Source organism: Arachis ipaensis, chromosome B7 (assembly GCF_059453495.1).
Source record: "Arachis ipaensis isolate K30076 ecotype BB chromosome B7, ASM5945349v1, whole genome shotgun sequence".
NCBI classification, from domain to species: domain Eukaryota; kingdom Viridiplantae; phylum Streptophyta; class Magnoliopsida; order Fabales; family Fabaceae; genus Arachis; species Arachis ipaensis.
The window spans coordinates 33,801,407-33,813,850 of record NC_142442.1 but is presented as its reverse complement, the minus strand read 5'-3'; positions in this window follow the sequence as shown (position 1 = coordinate 33,813,850).

The following is a 12,444-nucleotide window of genomic DNA, read 5'->3' as shown; positions in this document are numbered from 1 at the left end:
GGAGCTCACTTGGCTAACTGGTTCCAAGACTGCGACATAAGAAGACGACCACCACCCGAGGGAGCAGATGCTGCTTGATTGGTTTCGTCTGCTTCTGCCGCCGCCGACGCGAACGCAGGGGCACGAGACCGCGACAACGACCGAGGTGAAGGGACGAGATGAGACACCGACTGGCCGAGAGAGTGCCGAGGTAAGGTCGTGAGAGACTGAGAATGACGACTGACAAGGTGAGGGGAGAGACGAGAGAGTGACGAGGTGAAGGTGAGGCCGTAAGTGAGGGACCGTCGAGAGAGAAGAGAGACGAAGATGGGGTTGGGTGGGGTTTTCATTCAGATTAGGATTGGGGTTTTAAACTTTCATTTAACAAAAGAGGGGGGAACACCCTGAAGGCCTAAACGACGCTGTTTTCACTTTTTCAGGTATTAAAAAAAATGATCCAGATCAGGCTAAATTAACCATCCGGATCACCAGTTTTATTGGGTCCAATGCTTGTCCAGTTCAACAAGTGATTTGGCCCGGTTAGATAACTGAATTTTCGGTCGAATCGGATTTGATAACACTGATATTTTACAAATGTTCTAAAGGAGAAATTATTACATTTTTGTCCTAAATGATATTTTTTGCTATCATGTGGTACATATAAAATTCAAGAAATAAAAAGATTTTTCAAAGCAAGGAGATTAATGTTGACGGTATGAAATGGGAGAAGGAAATGAGGAGTAAAACTATGGGTTAATAGTCAAATTAGTCCTTAAATAATTTTTTTGGTCATATTAGTCTTTGAAAAATAAAATGTAAGTCAAATTGGTCATTCCATTAGTTAGATAATGACGTGTCACGTTAAGTACCACGTGGCTTGATGACGTGGTAGGTTAATACCACATGTCACAAGATGATTGGTTAATGTGTCAGGTTAGTGACACCTAGCACACCACGTGTCACTTAACATGTAAAAAAATTATTTATAACAAAAATAGTCTTTGAAAGTCCAAATGTAAGTCATTTTCATTCCTAAAATTTTAAAAATTAATCAAATTAGTCTTTATATAATTTTTTTTTATTTTTTTCATAATATTCAATTTAAAATATCTTTTATAATACTAATTTTAATATTATTTTTTAGATCTTAATAAAAAAAATTTCTTTACATAAAATAATAAAAATAATTAAATTATTATAAAATTATTTTTTTATTTGTATTTTAAAATTTTATGTTTTCAAATTGTAATTTTTTATATTAAATTTTTTTTATTTAAACGAGTTTATCAAATTATTGTTGATTATATATTTAAAAATTTAATATTTTAAATCTCACTAAATAATATAGTAGTTATTAAAAATTTAAATCTTTTAAATTTTTTAAAATTATAATTTTTATTATTATTTAATTTATATGGTAGAACTCAATAATTAAAAAATCGATTTGTGGGATCACTTGTTAATCTTAATATTTTAATATAATTTTTTTAAAATGGCTACTATATTTATTTAGTGAAATCCAAAATCATATAACTTTTAGAGCCCTTTTGGGAAGTAGCAGAAGCTACTTTTTTCACTATTGAATTATGAAAAGTCACAATACGGCGTGTTTGACACCATTTAAAAAAAGCTTTTAACTTTCCGAAAAAGTTAATTCACAGCTTTTTGAAGAAGTAGAAATATATGACTTCTCTCCTTCTCGATAAGTCATTCTATCACTTCTATAAAAAAAATTGACTTCAAAACAAAATAGATCTACTTTCATTCTTGGTTCGGTGAAAAATGTTTCCTATTTTTGTTAGAAATATTGAGGCTTCACCACTATTTTTACGCAAGGTTCCATCTGCTAGAAGTACTGACCTTTCACCATCATTTTCACGCAATGTTTCATTTACTGGAAATACTAGCCCTCCACCACCATTTTTACGTAATAATTCATCAGCCGGAAATATTGACCCTCCACCACTATTTTTAGACAATGTTCCATCTGAACCACCTATTGCATATATTCCTTCTAGATATTTTTTTATCATTTTACCACTCTATTTTTATTATTAAATTTGTATTTAACATTGTGTGGTATGAAATCCCAGTTTTAGTTTTATTTTTTTCACATGTGATTTTATTTTTATATAGCTTGCTATTATTTTTATAGTTTATAGCAAGTTCTTGACCCCAATAAAGGAGGAGGAAGTTCAAATAGAAGTAAAAAAAATAGCAACAAAATATACATTGAGACACATTTTATATTTGTTTTTTATTTTTATCTACTATATCATACATAATAAAACAGCAAACACTAACTACACAGTAATTTCTTTGCCATTATCATTAAGATTATTGTGAATTAAAATTTTATTACTATTCACCACATACAAGAACACTGTTATTCACTTGTAATAATTATAGAGTCATTCCCTTATTTTGTAATATCTCTCCACTTTTTATGTATCTCTTCATGTACGAAATGTTTGTTTGAAAACGCTAGAAAAATGGAACTAATAAAAGAGCAAATAAAAAATTAATTGCCTAATTGATTGTAATCTTAGTAATTAGGTTATGTAAAATCAACATTCAATATTGAAAAGTATTTGTTATCATTGTTATTTTAATATCCATTCTCTTGTGTAAAAAATATTGTATTTTTTGAGTTATTTATCCAAACGCTATAACTTTAAAATAAGTACTTCTATAACTAAAAATCCAAACACAAAATAATTTATTTATAAGCTGCTATTAATAAAAGTCCTTATACTTTAAACTCTTTTTCTAAAAGAACTTATTTAAGTTGTTTACCTAAACTGGGCCTTACTATATAACTAGTATACAACAACAACAACAACAACAACAACAACAACAACAACAACAACAACAAAGCCTTGTCCCACTAGGTGGGGTTGGCTACATGAATCAAATGACATCATTGAGCTCTGTCATATATCATGTCTACAACGAGACGGTTTACATGTAGATCTCGTTTGACTACCTCATGGATGGTCTTTGACGGGGCGGAAATTAGCCGATCAAGAATTTATAAATAGAACGGCGTTGTAAGTACAGTTCTTAACCAGCAAAAATCCGCTTATCAATTTAGAAGGATTGTCACAAATTTAGAATAAAAATACTGGGAGTAGGAATCCCAGGTCGTCTCCCAACAAGTTGACAAAAGAGTGCTATTTTATTAGTCAGGAGTTTTCCGAGAATTTTTAAGAGTTGAAGAACAGGAAATTAAATGATTGTAATTTAAGGTAATGAAATTCAACGAGAGAATTTACATAATCAATTAAAAGCCTTGACCGGAGGTAGATTAATTGGAAGTTCTATCCTTGTTAGATTTTTCCAAGTGTAATAGTAAGAGGTTATTGTTTTGCTTGGTCATTCTTTGCTGAAGAAAGGAAAGTCAAGTAACTAACTAACCAACTCTGAATCTTAAGTCCTAATCCTTTCCTTAGGAAGGATTAGAGTCAGAGACTAGAGAGTTAGCCAATAATTTCCAATTTAACTAATCACTTGAGCATTTCAATTCTAGGGTCTCCTTTTAATCAACCCCCAGGTCAAGTTGGAAGTCTACTCCATTGACATGAAAATTACTTGCACAGAATTAAAAAAGGAATAAAAGGAAGACATGATAAACAATAACTGAAAACTAATTAAAAGTAAAAATGGTTCTTTGCATTAATAAATCCCAAAATGGAACATACGTATCTGAACAGAGTTAATAAATAATAAAAAAAGTAAAGGAATCAGAAAGCAAACTAGAATAATAGAAACTTCAACAGAGGTAATGACTCTTCTCAATATCCAAAGCAAAAGCATAAAAACTAGAAATCTATGAATGTGAAGAAAACCTAGAGGAAGAGTGATTTCTCTCTAAAATTCAAAAACTAAAACTAAAAACTATGCTAATGAGAATGTGTGTTGAGTCTCTTCTTATCCTCTGGCTCTAGTCTGTGTTTCTGGGTCAAAAATTAGATCCAAACTTGGCCCAAAATCGCCCCCAGCATTTTTTGTGATTTCTGCAGGTCACGCATGTCACGCGTACGCGTCAGTCATGCGTACACGTCGCTGGTCATCTTTGCGTGTCACGCGTACGCGTCAGGCACGTGCGTGCGTCGCCGTGCAAAACTCCAATCCACGTGTACGCGTCAGGTACGCGCACGCATCGATCTTCGCTGGTTGTATTCTTTATTTCTTGTGTTCCTTCCATTTTTGCAAGCTTCCTCTCCATCCTCTAAGCCATTCCTGCCCTATAAAGCCTGAAAACACTGAACACACAGATCACAGTATCGAATGGTATAAAGAAGAATTAAAATATACAAATTAAAGGCTTAGGAAGCAAGTTTTCAACCATAGAACAAAACTAGGAAGGAATTGTAAAACCATGCAATTTGTATGAATAATTATGCAAAGACTTGATAAAATCACTCAATTGAGCACAAGATAAACCATAAAATAAAAGTTTATCAATCTCCCCACACTTAAACATTAGCATATCCTCATGCTAAGCTCAAGGAGATCAAAAGAATAAATGGGGAAAAGTAAGACTCATGAAATGCAACCTATGAATGCAAATATATGCTAAGATGGTTCTGTATACTTAGTTAAAAGTAAATAAGTTCTTCAAGACAAACATAAATTAGATATCACTAATTCAAATCATACAGTAAAGACAAGTAGACTTGTAAAAAGACAGCTCATGAAAGCAAAGAACATAGAGTCAAGCATTGAACCCTCACTGGTGGTGTATATGCACTCTAATCACTCAAGTGTATAGGGTAATCTACTCTAGTCTTTTCTAGTCATGCTTTCTAAACTTTGTTCTTCACCTAACCAATCAACAAATATTTAATGTACCAATGCAAACATCATGAGGTCTTTTCAAGGTTGTAATGGGGCTAAGGTAAAGGTGAGGATATATGTATGGCTAACTGAGCTATAAATTGAATCCTTGACTAACCTAAGCTCTCACCTATACACACACATTCTATGTAACTCTAAATTCATGCCTGGCTACCCATAATTCCCACTTTTGCATTACATACTCATGTATCAACTTTTCTTCAATTTTATCACATATGCATTGATCTTTTATTAAACTTAATATTGGGGTAATTTTGTCCCCTTATTTATTTATTTACTTAATTAATTGAATATTTTTTGTTTTTTTTTTGAATTATGAAAGCAAACATAACATTTCAATGCATATGATTTTTATGGTTTCCCATGAGTAGGTACTCAAATTCCCAATTTTTAAATATAGTAGAAACATAACACATTCCCTATTAACCCATGCTTCTACAGTTTTTCCACACTTAATTGATACACAATCTCTATCTTAAGCTAACCAAAGATTCAATTGGGATAATTAATTATTTTTCTGCTTAAGGCTAGTGATGTGGTAAAGTATAGAACAAATGGGGATTAAAAAGCTCAAAGTGGCTAACAAAGTTGATTGAACGGGTAGGCTATTTGGGATAAGTGAGCTAATAAAAAATGATGGCCTCAATCATACGTATGCATGTAAATATACTAAACAATGGACATATAGAATGGAACAAAATATAGATTGCAATTATAGAGAAGAAAACACACAAGAATAAAATGTTATGGTTAAATAGTATAACCATGTAATTAATCTCAAATCTCATGGGTTGTGTGTTCTTAGCTACAATTCATGTTCCAATTTATAGTTTTCAAACAAGTCTAACACAAATTTTTTTTTAATTTAAATTAGTGAAATATTATAAAATAGAGTCTTGAAAAGAAGTTTATTACTTTAACCAAGCAAACATACATGCAAACAATTATTATCATCCAATCTATTCTATCTAACAAAAGAAAAACTAAAATATTGGTGTTTAAGAGAGAAAAGTTACCTCCGAAAGTCAAAGATTGACCTCTCCACACTTAAAACTTAGCACGGTCCTCCGTGCCATTAGTAAGGAGCAAGGGAGGGCTGGAAGCAACGCCTCCAGTGTTTGGTTTGCCTTGGCTGCCTGTGCTACTGGATGAAGGAGAGTCTGGGGTGTCCTTCTGTTCGGGAGGTGGGTGGGCGCCAGCTATGAGTTCCTTCAGATAGTTGTATCTGCGCTTGTTACGGCGCTCCATTTGCTCCATTCGCCAGTCTTGCCGGTCGAACCGCTCACGGATCTGTAGGAACATCTGAAGGATGGATGGTGCTTGTGGTGTGGATGATGGTGGAGTGGAAGAAGGGGGAGTATCTGAAGATGAGCCTGCAGGCCGGCTCGCAGATGGAACTGGCGGCCTGATGTACTTCCCGTTCGGGACATACTGGTCGGCTCTAGGGATGATGACCTTCGTGTCTCCTGCCCGATGGGACACTCCTGCTGCAGAGACTAAGTCTGAAACCAAGGCAGGGAAAGGCAAGTTACCCGCGATCTGTACGTGTCCCATGGCATCTTGGATGTGTCGGGGCAGGTTGAGGGGTTGCTCTGTCAGGATGCACCAGATGAGAACAGCCATGTCGGCTGCGAAGGTTGACTCGTGAGTGCTCGGAAAGACATAGTGGGACATAATCTGTGCCCACACGCGAGCCTCCAGGGTGAGTGACTGGGCTGAGATGCTCTTGGGTTTTGAACGATGCTGCCCGTAGATCCACTTGCTGCCAGGTTGGGCTATAACACTAAGTACGCTATCCCAGTCGAATTGATACATCTGGCATTTACGAGATGCCTCTTGATATGCATCCCAGCCCTCTAGACTAGGTGGAAGGTCCAGTGCTCTTTGAATGGCTCTTTCGGAGACAAGGACTTGCTGCTGACGGACGAAGACAGTCTGTACAGTACGCGAGTAGAAGTTTGAGTAGAATTCAACTACCCAAGATAAGTTGGCCAAGGTAAAGAAGAATGTCGTAAACACATGGTTGCGATTCCATGTAATTAAGACATCAATGGAAATATAGCATGATAAATTAAGACAATTAGATGCAAGATGTTTATCAGCATGCCGGAAAAGGCATGAGTAGCATAGATCAAGCGTTAATAGCTTAATTTGATTATCCAATGTAACAAACTAACAATCACATTTGTATTGACAATTATATTGAATCAATAAAAGATTACAAGGGTTTTGTAAAAAACAGGCAGTAGAGTAGAAGAATAGAATAATTAATAATTCACAATGCCATACGGAATTTTCACAAACACTTGGTATGCATGTAAAATATGTTAGGAAAAGTATGAAATCCAACATGCATGCAACCCAAAAATTAGTATTAATTGTCAAATCACACCCTAATATATCCACAAGTAAAATATAGAAGAAAACAATCACCCATTTAAATTTTTAACACCAACATAAAAAATGCATGGAAGAAGAAAGAAAAAGAAACCATAGATAATGAAATTAAAAGAAAAATAAAGAGGAAGGGAACATAAATTAAAGTAATAAGGAAAGGGTAAAAGCGGAAGAAGAAAAGAACCTGGATGAAGAAAATGAAGAAGGAAAGAAGAAATTAATAGAAAGTAAGAAAGAATAAGGAAGAAGAAAGAAAGAAGGAAGAAGAAATAATGAAGATTGAAAAGAATTAGGATTGGAGGGGTGGATGATTTGAAATCAGGCGCTGAGGTGTGTTAGTTGTGCGTCGCATGCGACGCGTACGCGTGTATCACGCGTACACGTGGATTGCGCTATTTTCAGGTGACGCGTATGCGTCAGGGACGCGTACGCGTGAGATGGGTTGTGCAATTGGCGCAAAGGCAGCCCCGCACGCGCACAACTCTCTGTCTTGTACGCACATGTAACAAAATTGGGTATGACGCGTGCGCGTCAGGGACGCGCACGCGTGGATGGCCTGAATTGGGAAAATGACACGTACGCGTCAGGGACGCGTACGCGTGATGGGGGTTGTACTCCCAGCACAATTCCATCCCCACACCAGCACAAATTTCTGGCCACACACCCCCTTTACGCCGATTTGCATGGTCACGCGTACGCGTGAGGGGACAAAATCGCAAGCGACGCGTACGCATGATAGATGCGTACGCATGCTCTTGCTTGTGCCTAAGGCACGCTTCCAGCCCTGCTCCCGCGTAACTCTCTGTTCCATTCCTTATGTTCACGCACTCACATGTGACGCATACGCATCAGCGACGCTTGCGCGTTGAGTACTTTTTTTTATGCAGAATGCAGATGAATGTTCAGAAATTATGAATGACTACTGTGGAAAGTAAAAGAAAATAAAACTAAGAATGAAAAGGAACGATCATACCATGGTGGGTTGTCTCCCACCTAGCACTTTGCTTTTACGTCCTTAAGTTGGACGATTCACTAGCTCAGTCTTCTGCTGTTGGTGGATCCTCCAAGAGGAAGATCTCCATCTCCTTGTTTTTCTTCATCTTCTCACCATGATACAGCTTTAAGTGATGTCCATTGACCTTGATGAATTTGGAGCTTGAAGGATGACTCAGGTGAAAGACTCTATATGGCTCTGCCTTCTCTACTCTGTAGGGACCTTCCCATCTTGATCTCATCTTGCCTGGCATGAGCCTCAGCCTGGAGTTGTAAAGGAGAACTAGGTCCCCAGGTCTGAACTCTCTTCTCTTGATATGCTTGTCATGCACAGCCTTCACCTTTTCTTTGTATAGTCTGGAGTTGTCATATGCCTCGAGTCGAAGGGTCTCCAGTTCTGCCAGTTGCAGCTTCTTTTCAGCACCAGCCTTCTCAAATCCCATGTTGCATTCCCTCACAGCCCAGAAAGCCTTGTGTTCCACTTCCACTGGGAGGTGACAAGCCTTTCCGTATACTAAGCGGAAGGGACTCATCCCAATGGGTGTCTTGTACGCTGTCCGATAAGCCCAGAGCGCATCTACAAGTCTGGTGATCCAGTCCTTCCTATGAGGCTTGACTATCTTCTGCAGAATGCGCTTGATCTCTCTGTTAGATACCTCTGCTTACCCATTGGTCTGGGGATGATAAGTTGTGGCTACCTTGTGGATGATGCCATGTTTCTTTAGTAGCCCTGTTAATCTCCTGTTACAAAAATGAGTGCCTTGATCACTCATGATTGCTCGTGGTGATCCAAAGCGACAGATAATATGATTTCTAACAAAAGAGACAACAGTGTTAGCATCATCAGTACGGGCAGGAATTGCTTCCACCCATTTAGAAACATAATCTACAGCTAACAGTATATATAAGTAACCACTAGAGTTTGGAAATGGACCCATGAAGTCAATGCCCCAAACGTCAAAAATCTCACAGAATAGCATAATCTGCTGGGGCATCTCATCCCTCTTGGATATATTACCAAACCTCTGTCATGGGGAATAAGATTTACAGAAGGTAGTAGCATCTTTAAAAATAGTAGGCCAGCAGAATCCACAGTCTAAAATTTTTCTAGCTGTTCTTTGAGGTCCAAAATGTCCACCACTCTCAAAGGAGTGGCAGGCCTCTAACATGGACTGGAATTCTGATTGAGGCACACACCTTCTAATTATCTGGTCAGCACCATACCTCCACAAATATGGGTCATCCCATATATAATATTTGGACTCACTTTTCAGCTTGTCCCTCTGATGCTTAGTAAAATTAGGAAGGAAAGTATGGCTAACTAGATAATTAGCTACAGGTGCATACCAAGGAACTACTTTAGATACTGCATACAAGCTATCAAATGGAAAAGCATCATTGATAGGAATGGAGTCATCCTTGATGTGCTCAAGGTGACTCACGTGGTCTGCCACTAAATTTTGGGAACCACTCCTATCCTTAATTTTTAAATCAAATTCTTGCAGCAACAGTATCCAATGTATTAACCTTGGTTTTGACTCTTTTTTAGCTAGTAAATATTTTAGAACTGCATGGTCTGAGTACACTACCACCTTAGTACCAAGTAAATAGGCTTGGAATTTATCCAGAGCAAAAATAATAGCCAGAAGCTCTTTTTCAGTGGTAGTGTAATTTGACTGAGCAACGTCTAAGGTCTTGGAAGCATAAGCTATTACGAAAGGATCCTTACCTTCGCGCTGAGCCAGCGCCGCTCCTACTGCATGGTTGGAGGCATCACACATAATCTCAAAAGGCTAGCTCCAGTCTGGTCCTCTCACAATTGGAGTTTGAGTTAAGGCGATCTTCAGCTTATCAAACGCATTCATGCAATCCTCACTCAGCTCGAACTCAACATCCTTCTACAGCAGTCTGGATAAAGGCAATGCTACCTTACTGAAGTCTTTGATAAATCTCTGGTAGAAACCTGCATGACCAAGGAACGAACAGACTTCCCTCACGGAGGAGGGGTAAGATAAACTAGAAATCACATCTACCTTTGCTGGATCTACGGAAATACTAGTATTAGAAACAACATGTCCTAGAACAATACCTTGTTGTACCATAAAGTGACATTTTGCAAAATTTAATACAAGGTTTGAACTAACACAACTGTCTAATACTCTAGCTAAACTATCCAAGCAAAGGTTAAATGAATCATCATATACGCTAAAATCATCCATGAAAACTTCCATACAACTCTCAATAAGATCAGAAAAAATGCTCATCATGCACCTTTGGAAAGTAGCGGGTGCATTACACAAGCCGAAAGGCATCCTTTTGTATGCATACGTTCCAAAGGGACATGTAAAAGTAGTCTTTTCCTGATCTTCAGGAGCTATATGAATTTGAAAATAGCCTGTATAACCATCTAAAAAGCAGTAATGTGATTTACCTAACAGGCGATCAAGCATCTGATCAATAAATGGCAAGGGGTAATGATCCTTCCGAGTAGCTTGGTTGAGGCGCCTATAATCAATGTAAACTCTCCATGAATTCTGTACTCTAGTTGCTATGAGCTCTCCATACTCATTCTTCACTGTTGTGACTCCAGACTTCTTGGGCACCACTTGTACTAGACTGACCCATTCACTATCTGAGATGGGGTAGATAATATCAGCTTCAAGCAGCCTGGTCACTTCTTTCTTGACAACTTCTAAGATGGTGGGGTTCAACCGCCTCTGAGGTTGATGGACAGGCCTTGATCCCTCTTCTAAAAATATTCTGTGCTCACAAACTTGAGGGCTGATGCCTACTATATCCGCCAAGCTCCACCCAATTTCTTTCTTGTGTCTTCTCAGCATACTAAGCAGCTGCTCCTCCTGTTGGGATGTGAGTTCCCTTGCAATGATAACTGGGAGCTTCTGATTATCCTCAAGGTAAGCATACTTGAGGTAGGGTGGAAGGGGCTTTAACTCCATTTTCTGCTCATGGCTAGGCACTTGATCATCTGGAGCTAGTGATAATGGCAAAGTGTCCTCATTATGTTCAGAGGGTTTCCCCACACTTGGACCATGCTCCATGTGCATCTCTTCTATTTATTCTTGGTAAACTGTAGCTACAGTCTCATGAATTATGTCGCACTGGAAGATGGAATGATCTTCTGGAGGGTGCTTCATAGCTTCATCCAAGTTGAAGCTCGCTGCTCTGCCATCTATCTCAAAGGAGTAAGTTCCTGAGAAGGCATCTAATTTGAACTTTGAAGTCTTCAGGAAGGGCCTTCCAAGCAAGATGGATGATGGTTTTCCTGAGTCATTAGGGGACATCTCCAAAATATAGAAGTCAATAGGAAATGTGAGCCCCTTAATGCTCACCAGCATGTCCTCAGCAATTCCAACCACTGTGATGATGCTTTTATCTGCTAAAACAAAATGAGCTGCCGACCTTTTTAAGGGAGGGAGCCTTAAGGCATCATATACAGATAATGGTATAATACTCACGCACGCTCCTAAATCACACATGCAGTCAGAAAATATTACACCCCCAATGATACAGTTAACCATGCATGGACCTGGATCACTACATTTTTCAGGTATATCCCCCATTAAAGCAGATATAGAACTACCTAAAGGAATAGTTCTAATTCATTAATCTTATCCTTATGCATGCACAAATCTTTTAGAAATTTCGCATATTTAGGTACTTGCTGAATAGCATAAAAAAGGAGAATATTTACCTCAACCTTTTTGAAGATTTCTACCATTTTGGGTCGAGCTCCATCTGCTTCCTGGGCTTCCTTACAAGGTGTGGAAATGGGATGGGAATGGCATCTCTTGTAGCCTCAGCTTCCTTTGGTTCTCCATTCCTTGGTTGAGCTGCTTCTTCTTCAACTATGTCTGGTACTTCATCTTCCTCTTCAACGTCCTCCACTTCATCCATGTCCTTAACTGAGGCGTTTCCCTTTGAGCTTGGCTCCTCATGATTCTTTTCTTGCAGTGTGGTTCCGGACCTCAAGGTGATGGCATTAATTCCACCCTTGGGGTTGGGTATAGGTTGAGAGGGAATTCCACTGGAGCTTGAAGGTTGAGTGTTGGAGGTACTCGACAATCCCATCTGGGAGACGAGAGCTTATATAGCAGAGGTCAGACCGGTAAGTGTGCTTTCCATGGTCTTAACAAAGTGAAGCAACTCGTCATTGGGGGATGAAGATGGGTAAGTGACTTGAGGGACCTATGATGA